The sequence below is a fragment of the Vicugna pacos genome, chromosome 2 (genome assembly GCF_048564905.1).
Source record: "Vicugna pacos chromosome 2, VicPac4, whole genome shotgun sequence".
NCBI lineage: Eukaryota > Metazoa > Chordata > Mammalia > Artiodactyla > Camelidae > Vicugna > Vicugna pacos.
This window is the reverse complement of record NC_132988.1, coordinates 33,335,357-33,358,664: the sequence shown is the minus strand read 5'-3', so window position 1 is coordinate 33,358,664 and position 23,308 is coordinate 33,335,357. Positions and strand designations below refer to the sequence as shown.

The following is a 23,308-nucleotide window of genomic DNA, read 5'->3' as shown; positions in this document are numbered from 1 at the left end:
TTTGGAAGAAATGTTGGTTTTCCTTAGCTCATGTAACTACCAATAAATTCCTAAATTCATTAAATACTATCTTCAAAGCAAGCAAGTTCTCAGAGCGCTGCTGTCCGTCTCGGTCCTCACTGTTTATGTTCTCACACATCCAGTGAGAGGGTATTTGTCCTCTTGCGGATCCTTTGTAGCAGACAGAATAAAAAAACACAGAATTATCTCTTGAGTGTCTCCAACGTAGCCAATATAGCACTATATCAGGCATTCTTTATGTGTTATATTAGTTAATCTTCACAACAAAGATAGAGATCATTGCCTCTCATCCCTAGACATAGATGCAGAATGAGGTTTAAGATTGAAAGGCTGGCCAGTAACTGGAATGCAATTCAATACATGTTTATCAGACTCCAACTTGAAGTAGAATCTTGAGTTATGGGATTATGTGACTCCATTATTTGGCTCTATCACTTTCTAGCATCCTTCTTTCCTTCCCTCAGTCCTTCCTTCCTTTCTTCCTTCTTTTTGCAGTTAGTCAATATCATTATGATCGATCAATCGATCGATCGATCTATCTACCTACCTATCTATCTACCTATCTTTCAGATGACTACAGAATTTTTATAAAAATGCAGTTTGAGGGGTATTTATAAGTAGTTTGTGAAGAAAAAAACCTAAAAATGTTCTGGATGAAATTATCTTTAATATCTTACTCCTCAATTTCAAAATCTTTAGGGTTAAATTTTAAAAATGTCTTGGATATTCATAGGCAGTAAATTTCACCTAAGAATTTCAGGGTTGTAGACTTGTCACAATAATAACATGAAAGCTAATTCCTTATGAATAACCAAACATTGATGAAATCAATAACATACTGAGAAAAGAAAGACTACAGTGCAGTACACTTGACCTTTTACTTGCTTGAGTGATTGACCCGGAATCCTTTCTGAACTTGTCTTCATCTCTCTTAGTTCCTCTGTTATCATATTAAGATACATTTTAAGTTTTGTTTCTCTTATTTGAAACTTAACAGCCATAACTAAATGAGGCATAAACCTAATATTGATGTCTTTATCATTTCTCTTTGTTTAGTATGCAGCAATAATTAAATTATATATTGATTTATCAGATATTTAAAGAGACTGAAAATAAAAGTATACTGGAAAATGTTGTTGATTCAGTCTCAGAATGCGACATGGATTAAGCCTTTTTTTTCTACATTCCTTTAGTCTGCTCATTTATTCATTATATTAATAGGCAATCTATTTAGAATATGAAACAGAATAAGTCACTGTGCATCATTATCACTGTTACTATTACTTTGCACCTTGGTCTCTTTGTCTATGGTGAACATTGAGCCAGCTGAGCACTCTCCAAGGTTATTTCAGGGACTAAAATTCCATCCTATTTTGTCTTAAGAACTGGTGTTTTTAGACTCTGTGAAAGTTGGGACTGCTGGGAAGGAGGAGAATTTTATAAAGGCACACATGGAACTCACTAGAGGGTGGACTTCTTAGCTTTATGGCTTCCTTGAGTTCTCAACTTGAGTCTTCTATGACGCCTGGTCTTTGATTAAAATAGGATCTCCAATATCAGAGGAAATAAAGAAGAGCAAGTTCTGATATGAAAAACAGTTTGCATTTCCTTTGGACATTTGGGACTCTGAGTAAGTCATGGCACCTCACCTCTGGTGATTTGATGATTCCATCCATTTTTAGCAATATCTTCTGTCTTCGTAACACAGTTTGGGACACCATTATCTTATCTGGAAGACAGCTATGACTACTAGCATTAGCTCTGCTCTGTTATAGAATTTATATGAAAGGTTTTAAGTATTTAAATTCAGCTATAACACCATGTCTGGTTAATCGTCAACTAAGAAGTGTTGATGGCAAAATATATAAAGCCTATTACTACTCTAATAGTTTATTCTAAATAGTTTGCACAAGAGCAGTTAATGTGGAGGAATCAAGGCATTAATTTGAAAGACTAAAAAGAGATCTGACTTTCTTGTTTCTCTGAGCTGGCTGGACAGGTCCTCTAGGAGTTGTTTACTCGGCAAGATAGAACATCCATGGGAGAAGTCAGTACCTTGAGGATAAGATTAATTTGCAACATGTCAAGCTCTAACACTGCAAATTTGCCAAAGGCATGGGATCTTTCTTCACATATTTTATACTATCTTTTATCCATAGTCTGAGTGTTCTGCCAAGCATTTATTCAGTATCATTAAACTGATAAATGGTCTTCAAGGTATTTTCTGCAACCATCCTGTAAACTCTGCTGATATAGCCTTTCCCAGAATGGATAGCTGTGAAAGGCATTGGAATGCCAGTCAAATTTGAAGATTTAGTCAAAAAAAAGTTGCATACATTTAAAGCTGTAAAGTCTGTCTACCAAAGACAATTTCTTTTCACATTTTTCCTTTGAGGCTTTCAGTTGTCTTTGCTGAAAGATGCATATATTAAAGCTGTACAAATGTAATAAACTCAAGTCAGTGTAGTGGTATAGCGGAATTACACTTTAAATTTAATAATTGACTGTCCTTCGTGGAGTCACCATGACAAACTACAGAAGCTAGAAAGCTGCGTTTTTTCTATTGTGTTTTGTTATGTTTCCTCCAGTGCAGTTTGATTTTTATCAGTAGGTTGTTGACATCATTTCCTTTCTAAGTGACCATTGTTTAACTCTGGCAGAGACGGACAGGAAGAGGGCAATATATTTATTTATGTAGAAGGTTCTCCTCGGGAAGATGTTTTCTTGGGTACTTTATTTCCTCATTGTCAAATGTAAGGTTCTTATAAAAAAATAGTCACAGTGTTTTACATCTAACACAAAAGCACAGCAGTTTGTTTCTGGTCATGGAGCTTTCCCTTACCTCCATATCACTTTTGATAGACGTATTTTATTTTGGATATTACTTTTTATCCTCTCATAAATTCCAGAAAGATATTTTGACATTAGGATCCCTTGAAATTAAAAAAAGAAAAGGAAAGGAAACACAATGTTTAGTGAAGATTGAGTTGTCTTCCATAATTCAACAGTCTATTCTTAGCGCAAATCCAGCTAAAATGGAAAGGATTAAACTCTAAGTTGATCAAAAGATTGGAGGAGGCTTGGGGTTTCAGTTAGACTTAGAGGCTGAGTTAGAAAGCAGCAAGAATGGAATAGTAATGAAAACGTGTATGATTCCCTGAAGTATGCTTTAATCCCTTTTTTCCGAAAACCCTCATTGCCATGGTTTCTTTTTCAGAAACGGGGTTCAGAAAATAAAGGCAAAATGTGATCTTTTGGATGAGCCTAGAGGTCATTTTTCTCTATGTCTTTAATGATAGTGTAAGAGATATTTCCTTGGGCATTAGTAAATCTAAGGTTAATTTTTTGAAATAATATTATTAAACATTTACTGATGCTTACCGTGTTTTAATCACTCACCTAAGAACTAACTCAGTATTTTACCCTCACAACAACACTGGGAGAGGTCGGTTCAGTCATCAGCCCATATCAGAGGACAGGGAACACTCAGGCTTGTTTAAGATTATGCATTTGGTACATTGCAGATCTGGGATTTAAACTAGCCACGCTGACTTCAGAACCTGCACTCTTAAAACTGTTATACTGCTTACCTAATGTGAGGCCCTGTTCACCAAGCAAACTTGTTCTCCATGAACATTACTTAAATATATTTAAGAGAACATAATATAAAAATATACATGCTTGTATCTTCACTATCACCTCTACCTTTAAGAAAACAAAATATTTATCACCAGGGATCCAGGCACTGATCTAAGCTTTGGAGACACAGCGGTGAATCATATAGAGGTTTTTCTCTCATTACCTCTCAAAGCCTGGTAGTAGAGGAGAACTACGCTACATACTTATTTTTTGGATTGTATAATTTTTAAAATAATAACTCCAGATTCATCGAGGATGACAAATTCAAATAGTTTCAAGAATAATTCTTAAATAAATTTGCATGTGGCCAACATGCAAGTCTTACTCTATATGCAGTAAGCGTAAGTGATTTCTGTGCATGATCACATAATGATCAATTATTCATATTGTTCTGTAAAGAAAATGTCTGTGCCATTTCACCAAGTACACTATAAAATCTGGCTGACAGGTGCATGATAACTGTCATCCCCGTAGCATCCTAATGAACTTTTTCTTCAACTCACAGTCTCAATGACATCACAGATACTGACAAAGTAGCCCTTTGATGTGAAAACCATTGTGATAGAATGGGAAAAAAAAAAACAAACAAACATAGGCTAGAGGGTGGTTTCATACCACCACTGGAACTTTAAACTGTGTCCTCATCTGTCAAAATACGGCTACATGGCTCTTATTTCGTGGAGTAGGTAGTTTCAAGATGAAATGAGATATAAGTGAAGCACGTACAGGGTAAGTTGCTGGCACGGTGGCTGTCATGGCATGGCTCACAGTGACCCCCAGTCTCTTGCTGAGCCCCATGTCCTTCAGTATTCATGGCCACATCTACTCCGGCTTAGTAGGGTTTCTACCAAGAATACTGTTGTTATGATCATGGTGGAAATGTATTTGGATGGAAATAGTATGACAAAGTCAAAGTAAAGCAGGCTAGGCTTGTCTCTTTTGTGTTCTCTCCAGACGCCTGTAGGAGAGGCTGTCCTCTGCTCTCCTGCCATTGTGTCTTCCTACTGGAATTTCATAATGAGAAATGGATATTCAGCTGGCTAGTCCTGGCTTCCAGGACAAAGACTCTCTATTTAGGCGTTTCATGTGTAGATATTGTGCCTATAAGGAGAATATTTCAAAAGATTAAAATTAAAGCACACACACACACCAGAGAAGCCCTGGCCTGAGCCCTTACCAGATCATTCTTTCTCCTTGTCTGTGACCACTGAAGCCTTCTTCAGAGGTTTTAAAATCCAACTTTTCATGAAAGTATGAACCCAGAAATAGAAGATGTCTTGCTTAGAGCCTGGTGTGCAACTCAAATGTCGTCACTTCCAAACCATCATTTTTGTCCAGGCAACACAGTGTCAGCAATGTGTACGTAACTACATAGAGCTGAGCACACCTGTGGCCTAATCTCTGCGCTGTTCACGTTTAGCAAGATATCAGCCCAAGGACTTTGAACAATCGTATCTATCTTTACTGTGGTTTTCCCTTCAGAAGAAGTTCTGAGGATTTATAGGGGACTTAATCCAACATATCTTCAGAAATCTTATCTGGAGCCATTTCTCCCATCTCCAAAGTTTAATTTCTGTGACAGGAGCTAAAATTGTGCTCAACAGCTACCTGCAGTGCCCGTGTATGTGACCCCTCACCACTCTTCTCCATCCCCTTCCATTACTCCTGACTCTTAACTTGTCCCGTTCCCTCTAGTGGGAAAAGTCACTCTTCTCTGAGTCTGATGCTCTTAAAGCAAGGAACACCTCCTCTATAATCAGGGGAATAATGTCCTTCATCATCTTGGTATTTGACTTACATTTATAATTAGTACATGTCTCAGCTCTCTTCTACAAACTTTTAAATATTAACATGGAAAATAAAATTAGTCAAGTAATTATTTTCTCAGGTGGCGGTCAGGGCAAAGTAGGCTGTTATGAGGAGGAACTCCCTTCACTGACCTCAAGCCATTATAACCTCACTCTGAATCACTGTTGACCAAGAAATGAAACGAAACTTGGGTTATAAGGGTATAGTCAGGGTTACGAGGACATCTCTCGTTTAGAGTTACTGCATTTTCTCTTTATTTTTTGAGTGTCTTTCTATGTGATTGTTTCCCCTGCTAGACTGGGAGATACTTGGGGCAGAACTGTGTCCTACTGATTATTTTGTTCCACAGGCCTGGTATTTTATCTAGGATAAATTGGCCACTCGCTAAATGGTCAGGAAAGAATAAATGGATGAACAAATAAAAATCTTTATGGAAACTAAAATTTGGTAGATTTTGAGTACAGGGGAGAGCAAAAGGAGAAAGGATTGCCTTAGCAACTGGCTAACCCAAGATGATGGTGGAATCCTGAACTGAGCTATGTTAAAAAGATGCCTCTCCCTCCCAGACTCAACCCACTCCTCTTCCTTTAAAAATCCATACAGGGCTTGGAGTCCCAGCAGAGCCATCTCCTTCGCTGTCTGGGACCATCAAGGCAGCTTTCCTTTGTGGTCTGTGGTTAAAGACATCAGAGGCTAACAGATCCCATCTGCCTGGCTCTGGGCTGTGATCCCCTTTGCTGGCCTCTCAGCTGTAAGGACAGCGCTCAGCAAGTCCGGTGGGGAGCCTTCATGCCTTCTCTGCTGCCTGTTTCCTGGGAAGTGTGGCAGGTCTCCATCACTTATTCTCTGAATAAACCGCTAGTCTGCCAGGCCAGCAAATTCTTTAGACTTTACACATCATACAGTGTCAAAAGTAGAATAAGTCCGAGTCTCCCACACCTGATCTTCCCCCTCCTTTTGCCTCCACCATCACCAGCTAACACAAGGTCTTTCTTTTCATTGAGAGCTGCCAGCTGTGCAAAGGGAGATAAAATAACCACCCTCCCAGCCAAAGGGTTCAGTAAGCGTGAGAGTGTGTTGATGGGATGGGCTGTGGCTGTGGCACCTAGATTACAAATCCAGTTTTGAAATTGCCAAGGTGCCTTAATACCATAAACAAACACTATAAACTTTTTAAAAATTCCATCTCCCTTATCTGATTGAGACTGATCCAGGTTATCTCGACAGCTAAATAGCAATGCATTTTAAATGAAACAGGAGGCAAATCTAGATACTTTATTTAAGCACAGAACAGAAGTGGGGGAGAAACACTCTAGTGCCTTATCTCACTTACAGAGTCCCCTAGGGAAAAATAATGTTATTCTCAAAGAAAAATTTTAGCTGACAAAAGTGGCCAGTTGATAATCCTATAGCCTTTAATAATTTATGTACCTGATTTTAGCTTTAAAATGCAATGAGTTAAATTTGATTTTAAAGTTGAGTGTAGTTTGAGTCAAGATAAACTGATAAAATGCAGCAAAATAACTCCCAGGGCACTCTAAATTGCCTTCCACTGATATCAGAATAAAAGTGAGATTGAACACTGGATAAACTAATTTGAGTTTATAACATTTTACTCCCACAGAGGCACTCTTCTTTGATAGATGAAGGACTAACAGGTGCATATTTACTTTGTGATGTACACTGATGTGATCTCTAGGGTTTCTTACCTGGATGCATAGCAGACATACTTGACCCATGGAAAGCCCCGAGAAACAGGTTTTCTCCTGTCTTTTTTCCCAATCCAAAATTTAGCAGTGCTGCATTTTGTACAAAGACACTGGTTCAATGAATTAGCAATTACCTACGTTTTAAAGAACACTGTTACTGAAAAATTAAATGTATCATATAGTCATTATTGAAGAGACAGAATCCACAAATCAATCATTTTAATACTAGCATAATCATGCTCTAGCTTAGATTTGCTTATAACCACTTGCTATGATTCATAGATAGCGTATCACATCACTAATAAATTTATTAATAGTCAAATGTATAGCACAAAGAAAACCTATCTAACTGAAAGTAGAATTAACAAAAAGCAAAAGTATTTTAAAATGTTGGTTCAAAGAAACTGTGACCATTTTATGTTTTTTAAAAAGTTATTGGAAGCAGAGGTCACTTGTAAGAGCAATTCTGTGCCATACTCAGTGAACATGGATAAAAAGAAAGACACTTGATTTGCATGCAGTATAGATCACTGAGTAATTTTAGAGAATTGCTGGTCTCTGGTATGATAGGAAAATGAGCATTACAGTCTTGAATAAAATTTACAGAAATAGTCTCAGGATGGTAAATTGCCTATAAACTCTTGTCTAGTAGAAAGCATTCCAAAATACTGAATAACATCAAAGAAATGTGTATATATCATGAGTTCTCCATCAGAGTCTAAATTTGACCTACCTAATCAGTGCCGTAATTCTTTCACTTGATGATAATTACTTTTTACATTAACTTAATTCTCAGATCTCATCTTCAGGTCTTTTCATCTCTCCTCTATCTGCTCTAATTTCTTTTAAGACAGCTTTGCCAACTCATTTTCCTGTTGTATGGTGTTAAATTAAAACACTATTCACTGTCCAGCTGTATGAGATTAAATGATGCAGTAACTATCTGCACCAGTGTTTCTTTAGGTCACTGCCATCCCTAAAACATCGACTGGCATTATTCTTCATAATGATGCACTTTAGGTGGGTACAGTATTCTCAAACATTTTGATTCCTTCTCCAGTAAACATTTGTCAGTTATTTGATGTGCAAAGGCATACTGTTGGTATTATCATAGAAACTAAGTTACTTTTAAATTAATAATTAAATAAATCTTGTAATTTCTGGAATATGCAAAAACATGGGGAAGCTATCTTCAATCCTGATATTAATCAAATAATTGCAAATTTTAAAAGTGAGTTACCATTGTTCAAATATTCCAAGTAATTAAACAAAATGTGTTTAGGAGCATTTGAGATTATTATGATTGGCCCAGCTTTCTTGGAGGACCATTTGGTCTTATGTTTTAAAGACACTAAAAAGTGTGCTACCCTAATCCACAAATCCCATTTCTAGGAATATTTTCTAAGGCAATAGTAACAAGTTTTGTATGTATATGTGTATCTATATATATGTATGTAGATACATATATATCATGCTTCATTCAAATAATAAAGTGATATAATAACATTAGAATAACAATCTGGGAAGTATATACATTTACTGGTAAGGAGGGATGTTTATGTTTTATTTTGACTGGTAAGAATAACAGCAGTTGGCAAATTATAAGCAATTTGTGTAACAATTGTTATACATATGAGTAGAAGTGTCTAAAATGTATACACTAAAATATTGACAGTGGTTTTCTTGGTAATTGAATTGTAGAAGATACTAGTCTTTTAATTTCTGTTTAACAATATTTTCAGATTTTCTACAGTAACTATGGATCATATGATGTTTTTTAAACTTCCTAAAATAAAAGTTCACTCAAAAATAAGAATTTATTACTGGCATATTTATTCATGATGTATTCATTAAAGACAATGAGCAAAAATATTTCATTCCTCAGGTAAGTTTGAAAAAATTCTGTGTATACTCTATGCATGGTATTTTTCCACCTTGGTGACAACCACATCCCTTACTTCTAATGATCTCTTCTTCCAGGTAATCTTGTGAAACCATTTATAGGAATTGCCATTTGTCATTGAAAGGGCAGGTGATTGCAAAAGTAGATCATCTCCAAGGAATGATGAGTGTTTGAAGGAATTAGCACAGGGAAGAGAAAACATATTTCTGGGGCGATAAGGAAACCCTTCAGGGCTGCCATCAGTGCAACAGTGACCCTTCAACATGTTTCATTAAGAAAGGGACCACTGTCACTAAGAGACATGATAGGGAAGAACAGTCCAGTCATCTTAGAGATGGGAATCCTTGGTGGATCAGTCCAAATCTCTCATCTTTTTTAGTAAAATGAAAGCATACCTTCTGCGTGTGGTCAGCCTGATCTGTGAAGTAGAGCATATCATTCTTTCCTCAGGCATGATTCCCATTGTTCCATCCGCTGAGTGCCAGACATTTTCTCATGATGAGACATGTTTTGTTTTTCTAAATAGAGTCCATGGGAAACCGATAAGCAAATGCTGAGCACTCCTTGCTTCTGTGTCACAGAGCTTTGTCCAAGGCTATGTCTTTGTGGATGGCAATCTATGTAGTCAGATTATTCATCAGAAAATATGTGAATTCTGGGGGAGGGTATAGCTCAAGTGGTAGAGCACATGCTTAGCATGCACAAGTTCCTGGGTCCAATCCTTGGTACCTTATCCAAAAATAAACAAACAAACAAACAAACCCAATTACTTCCCCCTCAAAACGATTTTTTTTTAACATAACCAAAAAAAAAAAAACCGAGAAAATATGTAAATTCTACAAGAATGGAACCATATCTTATCCATCACTTTATATCTAGCGCTAGGTACAAAGAAGTCATTCAGTTAGTACTTGTTGAATGAAGGAATGAAGGAATGAATCAAGAGTGAATAATGAATGAGCACCTAAATTAAACAGTAGTAACTGAAAGAGAAGTGCTTATACATTAATGGTCATGAAAAACAATGAAATTATAAAACACCATCAATTCTAGTAACCATTTAGTATGTGATGAATATGATGTCAGAAAATCACAGGGAATATTACAATTATTTTCTAAAAAGTGCTAAGTTAACTAAATAGCAATTAGATAAAGCAATTTAATCCACATTATTTGCCATACAACAAAACTCCGTATGATGTAAAGTGCCACATAAAAAAGAAAATTAAGTATTCATTAACTCTCTGAAGTAGAGATAATGAGTATGCGAAATGAGAAATATCTAAACTTTCTAACATAGAAGCAATGGAAGAAATGCTCAACTAGACAATCAATATTCAGCAGTATAAAAATTCTGAACTATTGTAAAATTTTAAAAGTGATTAAAATTTTGCATTTTTGCAAATTGATTGTAAAATTGGAAAAAAAAAATACTCCAGTGACTATAGAAAGTGTACTTGGTAAACCAGCATGTTGAAAAGTTTGCAATTTCAATAATTAGGAATAAATAGAATTGGGAAAAAAACCCCAATATGGCACCATTTTTCACTTACTGAATTAGCCATTAAACACTGTAACAGCTAATGAATGCTCTTTGAGAGCATACTAAAAATTGGTAAAGTAAGTCATACTTTGTTAATAGCAAAGTAAATTAGCACTATCCTTTTGGAAAACCATCTGTCAATATATTTTAGTGTGTCAGGTACTTTAAAAATGTTTACATACTTTGTTCTAATATTACCATTTTGTAAGATTCACCCATTTGAAAATAACACACAAGAAATACCTCTCTGTATTCATTGCATTTTATTTATAGAAGTTAGAAAAGGGTCAGAAAAGTCCAAAAATAGAGGAAAAAAGTTAAGTAATTTTGGAACACACATTCAAAGGAGTATGAAGGAGCAATTTCAATGAAAGTTATGGACATGAAAAAATTATGGATAAAAAACGAGCACAACATGACATACATAATATGATTGCAGCTATGTAAAATATATGCATCTGGGAAAGGTGGGATGGAATCACTTTTATATGAGTTGGGGAGGATAGCTTTACTTCTTGCTTTTTCCATCCTGTTGTCTGGAATAGAGATTTATGCGTTCCAGAGGCTTCTTTCACCGTGAGGGGGAGAGTAGCACTGAGGGACAGTCAGGCCTCGAACTGGGAGTCGGAGGCCCTGCAGACACAGTGAAGCTGCCACACCAGCCTGGGGCGTCACTTCAGACTACTTATCTCGGCTTTTCTTGTTTAAGCTCAGCTGTTTGGGTTTTTCTGTTATTACTTGTTTGTTTTTGCTGTATGCATTGAGCCTAATCCTAAACAATATACAATAAAAAACAATCTGGGATTCATTCTATATTTAGCATGAACAAGGAATTCCAGGTTTAATTACAATTTTAAACTAAATATTAATATGTTTATTTGGAACATAGTCTGTTATGGTGCCTCACTGACTTATCATACATTAGTTTTGAAATGCCCGGTTTATCAAGGAGTTTACCAAAAATATGAACTAGTACTCTGCAATGTTTTGTCATTATTAATAATCATTAAATTCAGCAGTTTTGTAAGTAGTTAATCTAACTCAATTCATATTTTTTCTTGTTTCCAGTTCAGTTCCCACCCTAACAATGAGAACAGTCCTCTGTTTTCAGGTTTTTTCTCTCTGTTTCAGAACCATCACAGTGCTCTCATGGGAACAGGCTAACTCTGTTGAGTTTCGGCAGTCACAGAGCATGTTCCCAGGACAGACGGCCCGTGTACACTGTGACGTGCACACAGTTCCCAGCTCAGATAATACTACATGCTAACAAGCAGATGCATACAGCTGGCTGTTTAAAAGACTTGGCAAAGTCCACTCTTTGTTCAGCTCTCTTACGGTTCATCCTTACAGGATTTTTCTGAATATTTTACACTGACTTTATTTTATACAAGAATATCTAAGAAGAGAAGAAAATTAAATACAAACACATGATACATATACGGTGATTTTTTTTTTCACTTGGGCCATCAAAACCTCAATATCATCATTTTTAGAATTAAAATATTGTGATGATACTTATAACAAATCAAGTATAATTAGGCATTCAGAAAAGCCAGAGATGTTTGTGAAAATAGGTGCTAAGTCAATGAACTAAAAAGCAAAAATTAGATTTCATTTTGGCAAGTCAGCTAGAAAATAATGTGAACATGGAGAAAAGCAAACTTGCAAAGTCTCCATTTGACTATACACGAAAACAATAGCATGTAATTTAAAATATTCTGTACCAATTCTGTGCTACATGGTCAAAAGAAAATAGCCTCTCCTTAAGGATTTATAGTCTAATTGGTCACAGCTTGAAGAGACAGAGAAAGGAGAAGGAAATAAAGAACAGAGAAGGAGAGGAAGGAAGGAAAAAAGAAAATAGAAAATAGATGATGCTCTGTTCAGTTAAAATATCTAGTAAATGCCAAAGACAGCCATACTTTGTATCTAGATATACACACATGCATACATATACATATATGTGTACATATGCACATGTATGTCTACACCCATGCATACGTATATATGTATAATTTTATAAGCTAAAAACATCTCTTTGGAAGAATCATAAATGTATGTTTCACCATTTTAAGGTTATATATAATGAACAATTAGAAACTCGATTCAAAAGTGACCCGTGAAGTATTTTTTAATTGGGTAAATTTTGTCAAAAATTGTACACAAGAGTCTGAGTCAATTGATCCTGCACAACTTTCCATGGTAGAATATTTAGTTGAGGAATTATTCACTAGGAAGATGGGTAACTCAGCAGTTGCTATTTACATCATCAGGCTAGTAGAGTAAAACTTAACATTTTTCAAAACTACAATCAGGAATGTAGTCAGAAAAAAGTAATACATAGGACAGAAAGTTAAAAGGGTGAAAGTCACAGCTTCAGCTCTAATGACCTCTCCCCTGAAGAGCCTGTTGACAGCCTGACCTGCTTCCTCTGGGCAAACATGGCAGTTGGTCGTGCCTCTGATACGATGCCATCATCTGGAAGTGCAGGGTTATAAGGCATTCAGCCTTACTAGAAAAGTACTCCTGGAAGATGGATCAGGAGAGATGTTCCCAACAGAGAGAACATCCATATTAATAGAGGAAATGGCAATAGCTCATTCCATTTATGTAAGTAAAGAGCCGTAACACAGGAATATTCAGACGCTGGCTTCCGCTGTGGCTGCCATCTGGTAGGTCACAGTGTGGGAAAAACAAGAGCTGTGACATGGGAGGATAAATCATAAGCCTGGGAACTGGAAAATCAGAATTCTGTTTTTGATTTTAGTTGCTGAATTGCTACATGAACTTGAACATGCTGAGTGCATTAGTTTCCTCATCTATGAAGTGGGGCTAATAAAATTTCCAGTAAGACAATGCAGGGATGAATGAATACCTGTCAGTACAGAAAGTCCTCTGGACATATTACTATTTTGAGGCAACCTCACAGACTATTTTTCCCGTCTCAGTTTTCCCGTCTCAATTCAAGTATGGCTGAATTTCCTGTTACTTTGCAGTTTTATAGAGTCTGTGTTTGATATAAATCTGCGTTTCCCAAGCTGCTGAGTACAGTGATTATTCTTGCCTTCAGTGAGAAATTCTGCAGATAACAGAAATAATTGGAATTGAGCAGCTGCTAGCTTTGCCATTTTTAAACAATTATGAATGGTTTCATTTTGTGTATTATTTGCTGCTCTTACATTCTCTTTTCTTGTGTTCTGGAGCTAAAGACTTTCTGTTATAAGCCTATAGAGATTAAGAATATAATTAAGAAGCAGTAGAACTTGTAGCTGGCACAACTTCCAGCAAAGACGGCAGAAAAAACACCATTGAGCGGGAAAGACAACTTAACCCAGCAATCACGCACAAAAAGGCAGTACAGATGTGGGGGGAAAGGAAATGGAGAGAAATATTTGACACACGGGAAAGACTGCCCATCCCCCAGGGGGAACTCAGCAACAGAACCAAGCAAGTGCAGCAGATATGTAACTGGGGAAGGTAAACGTGGGCTTTTCCATACACCTCTAGCAACTACTGTGTTGATCACCTTTGGCTTTGTGGCTATTCAGGTGGGCGTGTCTTGCAGAGCACTTACTGTCTACCAGGTAGCACTTTTCATTAGCAGCTTTGCTAACGTAGATTCACCTATCCGAAATGCCATTTCCTTTCCTTTCCCTGATTCTTGAAAACCTCGGTGGAGATATCTCAAACCTTCCTCAGGTGGAAATATTCATTCTGTCCTCATGTCTGTAATAGAACAAAAATCTCCTTATGTCAAAATTATTTGTTTTCTCTCTCCAGCTTTATATGAGCTACTTGAGAATAGGGATCTTATTCTCCTTCGTGCCTGCACTGCTAGTTCCTCACCCAGTGTTCCTGCCACCATGGTAGACGCTGCGTAAATGTTGGGTGGCCTCTCAGCCTTTGGGTAAAAAGGAGAAACGTGTGACTCAGTGCCAGCTGACGTCATCAGGTGCCGCTGTCACTGCCTGACATGGACCAAGCGCATTTCCGTTTTATCAGGAGTATCATCTGTGTTTATGGAAGCCTGCGTACTTCCTCTTGCAGAATTCATAAGTAGCTGTCCTCTCCTCATGGTACTACAATGTCAAAGCAATAAAAGCATCTTACATCACAGACTTGGCATTAGATTAGCTCAGTGAGAACATTTTCCATATAAAGATCAATGAAGAAAAATCCAGAGCAGTTTACTAATTAAATGGAGAGAAAATGTTTTTCTGATTCAGAGCCAATAGATCATTTTCATTAACAAGATGTTCAGCATCTCCCTCCAGCAAAGTGCCCTGATTTTTAGGGAACTAAGGTTATTGAATTTTTAGAAAGACTTGGGGGGGTCCCCTAATTTAAGAGATGTCTCTGGGGCAGGTAGATGTCCAGTACTGGAGTGGCACAGTGCTTTGCTTTTTTTGTAGTGGGCACTCAATGGACCCTTAACAAATAAATGTTAAGATCTAGAGGATACAAATGTTTCTAAAAACAAAATCTGCTTGGGCTGTGCTAAAATAATCTGGGTGATTTCAAATTGAAGCTACCAGATATGTTACAGTCTTCAGCCAAGTCACTAACAGCAGTGCACTGTGCCAAATGCTGAACTGTAGAAATTATGACACTCATTTATGAAATGATACCCACTGTGCCCCAGTTTTCAAGAATGACTAAGTAAACAATAACACTGGCAACTTTACCAAAATTGCATCCTATCACAATTTGTCGACATTAAGAAACACAAGTTTATAAAAGTAAAGTGAAGATTTTCTTTTTTAATTTTTTGCATTTTTTAACTTTATCACAGCCTCAAAATGCTTTTTGTTCTCTGTCCTATGTTATATGAGCCTCATTACTCTCTTTTGAGTAATGATAAACAGTAGCTTAAGTAGATTTCAGCAAATGTCTAAACTAGTCTTTCCAAGTGATTTCTGGAGAAATCCAAATTTCTCCAGAGCTGGTCTGGAACCGAACCTGTAGTATCTCTGAGTTATGTCTGTTTATCTGTAACATCAGTGATAGTCTGATTAGAATCACATTACTATTTTCTGTCATTATATTCTCCAGGCATTAAAACAGACAAAACCCTGGGTGGATGGTGCAGTGTTGAGGAAACCAGAATTTGGATCATATTTTCTTACATTTTCACTGGATAAAACAAGTTTCAGGCAGTGGCTCTTCCCTTCCTGTCTTATTTGGCTTTGGGCTTCCTAACTTAAGGTGAATTACTATTTATGTCCTTGAAATCTTCCCACAAATCTACATTCTTATTACCACGTTTGTGATTAATTTAGGTAAATAAAATTTTTTAATTGGAATAAATGTTTTTCATATAAATAAGTAAATACATTCCATAATGCTAAACTTTACATCAAAAATTATACTTTCTCAAAATAGTAAAGGATCTCTAAAATAAATCCGAAACCATCAGTTGTGCCAATTATGATAAATGTTTTCTGACTCAGATTTGTTAAAGTGAGTCTTTCTTTCCACACTCTTACTGCCAAGCAGGTTCTTGTTCTGGCCAAGAAAGGTAAAGAGACCTCCAAGAATATTTTAGATATTTAAGTCACAACAAACATACCAAATAAAAAGAAAGTAAAGTAAAGAAAGCCTTTTCTAGGTATAATGTATTGATTTTTCTCTAAAAAAGATGGGAAAACCTCCATGAAAGTCTCTATGTTTTCAAACACCTTCCCCAGGTTACACAGTAAACTCAGCACGTGCGTGGTGCGGTAGAGCCTTAAGACCATATGCTGCCTAAATCCTCTCCCCACAGTCCTAAAGCCCTTGTGAATTTTTATTTAGCTTTCTTTATCTCTTCCATGGCTAAATTAAAAACAAAACAGAACTCTGCCCTGCAAATCATTTTTTAAATATGATTCCTTTCTTTGCCACCCCAGTTCTCACTTTCTTCATCTTTACCAGCGCGCGCACACACACACACACACACCACGTAATGAAGGTGCGAGGGGGCACAGACAGGAGCAAGCGGGATCTGATTTCCTTCTGCACAGACTGCAGAACAGGACACGCTGGGAAATTAATTTCAGTTAACTCATGTGATAGTAGCTTTCGGAAAGCTGTGGCCCAGAAATAAATCACTTTTCCCTAAATGTAATGTGAGAAGATTCCACTGAGAGACAAAATGCCACTATTAGAATGGCAAGGAGCACAAGCGTGTCTGGATGAAACCTGTCTAGAATCCCTAATGTGTCTGAAAAGCCCAAATGTTGTTCGGCAGCTCCAGTTGGTGGCTAACCTGAAGAAGGATTAAAGCCTGCATTTGAAGCTCCCAGAAATCACCTTGTGGATGTGTCATTGCTAAAAACGTGGGTTTTTTTCCCCCATTCTGTAGTTTAAAAAAGAGCTGGCAAAAAACAAGAACTACATCATAAATCAAAGCTACAAGCAGAGCACACATTAGAGTCAGACCATTGTGATAAGAATTTCTACAGCAAAAATCCAGTTAATCAGAATTCAAATGGATGAATGTAATCATTAACATAAGTACTTAAAAACGAAATTCTCCTGATGTTTTAATTAGTGCTTTCACTCACAATTAGATGTATTGTGGGAATAAACATTATACTCCCAGAAACTCCATTCATGTGTGATGCATGAATAATCTAGTAGGAGAAAGAGGTGGGGACTTTGCATCTCACTAAAGAGCATAAAGTTCTTCTCTGTTTAATCTAAATTCTGTCACTTACTGAACGAAATTAGCGGAAGCAATTTTCTTCATGTCTCCTTACCCCAAAACAAAGGCAAATACAACAATTAAAAGCAGCAAAATCTGCATCACTTCCCAAATCACTTGAAAAACTGCCACGTGTTAATTTCAGGATTAGTTCTTATCCAGGGCAATAAGAACTCTTGGGACAGAAGCGTGGGTACCAGCGATTTCTGCAACCCTTGGCATCTGGAAGAAGATGGTTACAGCACTGAGGGTGATGGGGCATGTAGGGCAAGGAAAAGAAGTCCTTGGGGAACTACATTTCTGTCTGTGCACTAGAGTCACCTCTGAAGAGGGACTGACGGGGCCTTCCATTATTAGTCCTGACGTATCAACATAGTGCTATTCTAAACCAGAGGTCAGAAAATATTTTCTGTAAAGAGTCAAATAGTAGATGTAGGCTGTTCAGCCCATATGATCTCTGTTACGACTATTCACCTGTGCACTTGAGAATACGTAAATCAATGAGTGTGTTGTGTTCCAATAAGATTTTATTTAAAAAAGCAGGTGACAGGCTAGATGTAGCCTGTGGATTTTGGTTTGCTAAGGCCTGTTCTAGACTGTTTTGTCTTGAGCATACTTCACAGTGCTACTGAAGATTCTTTATGCCATTTCTCCATGTACCATAAAGAAGAGAAGAGTGGAGGTTATACACGACAAATACTGGGACCAACGAAAGCATGAGTGCACTTGGGAATCAGAAACAAAAGACACAGAGAGCTCCAGCACCTCACAGACATTTCCAAGTTATTGAACAGAGAATAAGAACATTCTGTAATGATTAATAAATTCTTTAAAGCAAGAAGCCACCATCTTAGACTATATGTATAAACAAATAAGGATGCACAGTAGACTACAGGTATACTGTCTCATACTCTGAACTTCACTGACTAAAGTTTATCAACAGTTTAGACTTAGAAAGAATTAGAGGCAGATCGACACACATTATCTACTATTCATAGTTCATCACATATGACATCTAGTAAAATACAGGTCTTATTAGATAGTTTCTATTTAGCTAATTAGAAAGTTTCTATTTAGCTTATTCTCACATTGTTTTTTTCTTTTTTTTTAATTCTCAGTTAAAAGAGCCCCTTCAGATATTGTTAAACATACCCACTCAGTAAGCCATATCCTGTCAACCTAATACAAAAAGATTTTGAAGTCCAAAGTGAACAAAATTGACAAATATTTTTTTAATTGTTCACTAAGGTTTCAAATTCCTTATTGTTTAACTTTATTTCACAACCCACCACTGTAATTACTTCCATGGAAACATCCTTTTTTACCCAACTTTCTGAAGGACTCATTTTAGAAAACCCTACTACAATTAAACCCAGCTCTTTGCTTACTGCACAACTGCACATGTTAAATAACGGAACGTGGCTAGAAAAAATTGTGCATTTTGACTCCCTTCAAATTTAAGAGCAGAGGTTCAAAAGAGCAATTGAAAAAGAGACCGTCTACCTACCTAGAAAACTTACTTTCTTACTCTCTAAAACAACTAATTTTTACCGTCTCTGGTAGATTAGGAAACCATATGAGAATCCAACATGCACAGTATATACGAGATTGGACTAAAGGCCTAGGCCATTTGTGGGTGAGCACATACTTAAGAGTGATGCTTAAGTATACAGGCTGCCTTTTGAAAAATCTTTATACATAGATAAACTCTGCTCTCAGGAAAATGCATGAACTACTAAAGAAGCATCTGTAGTTTTAAGGACTGTGCCCACCGATTAGGCATAATAGACGCATGAAAAATAAACAAACCACATTGTCTTGTAATGGAAGCAATTTAATAATTATAATTCCATACATAGGCAATACATTCTCTAAAAATGACCACAGTACTTGAAGAATTTTCCTGTAGGTCTGAGATAGTTGTTCTATTAATAAGGTTGCATTTGCAATTAAGCATTCTCTCCTATCTGCTCTTCTCCTTGCTTCCTGTTCCTCCATTTCTCGAACCCAGTCTGGAGGGTGGAGTCAAGCAGGGTTCTGAGTTACTACTTCGTGGTTATGCTAAGATCCATCAGGCTCTTATCCAACAAATACCTGCTGGAACTCTGAAGATGGAAGTAGTTTTCAGGCTCCGCATGCACCTGAGATGGCTTTCTTTGAAAGAGACTTTCTGGGTGATATAAAGAAGAAAAGAGAAAGGAGGGAAAGGAAAGGGAGACACCTGCATCTAAGCTCATAGGAACTTGACTCAGCCCAGCCTCCTGTGATTACAGGCAGGGGCTCTGGAGCTAGACTGCTTGTGTTTGAATCCTGGCTCTGGCACTTTTTTTGTGACCTTGTCAAATCAGTTTTACTTCTTTGGCCTCAATTTTCTCAGCAGTAGAATGGGAATAATAATAGGGTTTTTTTTTTTCTTTCTTTCTTTCTGTAGACATGTTATCAGGATCAAAAATGATCCAGTATTTGTAAAGTGCTTAGAACAGTACCTGGTAAGTAGTTTGTACCACTTAACTGTTTGTTAAATAAAACAAAAATTTTTTAGCAGTATAAAGTACACCCTACTGTGAATCATTATGCCTCTTATATAAGAGGTAGATAATGAGATAAGGTTCATCCAAAATCCTACGAAATTAGGATCAGTTAGAAACAATAAACATTGTTTTGTCCTTAGGTCCTAGAATAATACCTAGTTGACAGCAGGTGATCAGTGGATATTTGCTGCATGAATGGGTGTGACCCCAAGGCTTGGATCTGGGCTAAGCAGCTACCAGAAATACGATCATTCAGCTAAAGTAACTGAAGTGCTATTGCATCTAGAAGCAAAGTCCTGTAGACGAATGTTAGAACTGGGTAATTAGAACCTGTGCTACGGGCTTGTGTCTCAGGAGATTCCCACACACCCAGACAGGTGCGGGAGTCGGTGTAGATGGGAATTAAAGCTGGAAACCAGTAAGGACAGAATGAAGACTGGTGTTCAATGAGTGGTCAGCAAAACAAACACAAAATAATGTGGTCTCAGCATTTATGGGGACTGAAAGGTGATTTGTATGTGTTTCTCTTGTTCTTCAGGCTGAATCTACATGTCCAAAACAGTGGGCATGCCTCCTTGTCTTGATTCTTTCCACATATGGGAAACACTCCTTCCCAAGGAAATATGCTTTATTTTAAATCATTTTAATCAGTAAAGCATTATTTATTTTAACATGCTAAACCCTAACTCCGTATATTTCATTGATCCATTTTTCCTAGTCCTGCTCTCTGAAATTTCAAAATATAGCAAATATCTTTCATATATTTGAAACTACAAGTATAGTTATTTTGTTTCCCATGAATCCTTTCTCCTCTAGGCTGATCATTCTGTTTATTTGCAAGTTCTTCATTCAACATGGCTTCTTTGCAGCCCCTTTACCTTTCCTATCAGTCTCTTCTTGATGGTTGTTAATGTCCTCAGCAAAATGTAGAACCTGAAACTGAAACTGTTAATGAGAATAAAACTAATGAAAAATTCAGAAAACTTTGGGAGTGATTATCTCCCTGTATGTGGACCCTCTATATGTATTAACAAAAATCTTCAATTTTTCTATAAATTTTCCTGTATAGTAAATATTTTAGGCTTTAAGGTCCATAAAGTTCTGTCACAATACTCAGTTCTGTTGTTGCATGAAGGCAGCCACAGACCCTATGTAAATGAATGACCATGGCTGTGTTTCAATAAAACTTTATTCACAACAACAGACAGTGGGTTTTGATTGGCTAATTCCTGCATTAGCTATTCATATGCTTTCAGTCAGCTAAAACTCTTAGATTTTCTTCATTTTCTGACTCTGAGCTATATAGATCTTCATGGTTTACTGTAAAAGGGCTTGATGTATATCCTTATATCCTGTACATCTAAATGTACCACAATCATTTGGATTCTGATTCTGTTAGTCATTCACAGCATGTGAAGGCTCCTCTTTTGTACATCGTGCTACTTGCTTATTAATTAGATGTGTCCTTTCTTCTTTTTAATGCAAATTATTGACAAAGTTGTTGACTGGGGCAGGGCCAAGGAAAGAATCCTCTGCAGTGAAACTCTGAGTCAATAGAAATCCATTAATAAACATTCTTTAGGGTATTTCTTCAGTCAGAATATTATGGGATAATTTTACCACCCTGCCCATATTTTCACATCATAATAACTCTACCAAAGGATCTAAATTTTTCTTTGTAACCTAGTATGAAGTTTCTTACTAGTCAGGTACGTAAGTTTTTCAGTTTTCCCCACCAATTTAAAGCAAAACTAAGTGCAGTCTTTGAAATTTCAAGTCAAACTGCAGCTTATACAATGAATGAGTTTCTAATAAGTATTTAGAACTGGAATAGATTGTCTCAGAAGGAAATGGGGTTTCTGGCCATTGAATGTATTCAGAAGATGAAAGATAAAATTTGAGGATGACTTAGAGAGATTCATATATCAAATAAATAGTGGAATAGATGACAAATAAAATCATGTCTACCTCTGTAAATCTAAAAGTTTGTTCGGCCAAATAGTTAACAAGGATTTAGCAAGGGAACAGCCTCTTGGCTCTCTGCTGGTATCTTCTAGCTGGAAGGGAGGTTAAGTACACAGCAGACAGCTTCAGCTCGTACCTCACTCTCATTATCAATGCCTTCTTATCTGCATCTCCTCAGATTGTACTGGCAGTGGCCACGAAAGACAGGATATAAAATGAGATTGAATTTCTGACAGTCTGAAAGTAATGAAATATTTATTTCTACCCAAGAAAAGAGGAAATGGAACGATTCTTTTACTACCCTTATTAGGAATCTAGCCACTTGAAATATGCCTTTTGCCTAAATAGGGCCAGTCCACAAAGGACACCAGCTTTCCCTCTCTCTACTTCATTTAGAGTATTTCCCTGGTCATAATTTGTTTCAAGGATATTGTGCAATTTGAAATAATAGCACTATTGTCTGAATTGTATGTAACATTTTGAGCTAAGAGAATGGACTGAGATAAATCTTTCATTAAGTTGTAAAAGTTTGACTTATGATTATGTATAAGAAGCTAACTTACACAATTACTTCTCAAAGCTATTTTCATCAAAATCCACTCACTGAGTAAAAAGAGCTTCTTCTAAAAGCAAAATAAACAAAAAATATATAAATCATTATGGATGCCCTGAAATTATGATGACATTTAAAAGTAACAGAGTAACATGATTAAAATAGTCATGAATATAGTTTTATTAGAATTTCTAAGCAAAAGTATTCTGCTTGATTGCTTATTTGTTTAATTCATGTAATATGCTACACAGTTGGTAGCATATCTTCTGCAAGTAGTTTATCATCCATGAAAAATCATAGTGTACATTTCCTGATGAGAAAATGTTTTTTACTTTTTCTTTAGTATTTCCTCCTCCTCCCACCTCCCACCTCCCACCTGAAGTCCTTATACCAAAGTGTTTCAATGTTACTACACATCAGAGAAGTCATCATTCATAAAGCTCATGTGTAGAGTTTGGAGTTTCAAGGTTATTATAATAACAATTGTAGAGTGTAAAACGAGAGAAAGCAAAGAAGAGTAAGACTATATAACTTCTTTATTAACTTTGCCATGTCTTGAATGACCAGAACATCACAATTTCTTCCTAAGAACGATGAACCTGATTCCATGAGGTTCCTTGAGAACCTGATTCTGATTCCATTTATCATTCGTGGTATATTCAAAACAACATTGCTCTACTTTGGGAAAACAGTTTCTCTCTGGCTCTAATTAAATGGCCCAGGTGGAGGCTGACAGGCACAGTTTCACTCCTACTTCCATCCACATCCAACGGACCACACCCTCGTGGTTGTGTAAGACAAGGGTAGATGATCCAGATTACATTAATCTGAATACATTCTAGGACTTTATGAATTAGGAGCTAGCTCTTCAAAAAGATACATGAGGTCAGAACTGGGAGCCATGAATGATACTGAGTGGAAAAGGGTATGGGTTAAGATGCTCTTGGTTG

General features: G+C 36.7%; 1 long non-coding RNA gene across 1 annotated transcript in view; it reads left to right on the top strand.

Moving 5' to 3' along the window:
• The window catches only part of LOC140685738 (uncharacterized), a 172,027-nt gene that overhangs the window by 92,320 nt on the left and 56,399 nt on the right, over positions 1 to 23,308 (top strand). The window lies entirely within an intron of this gene.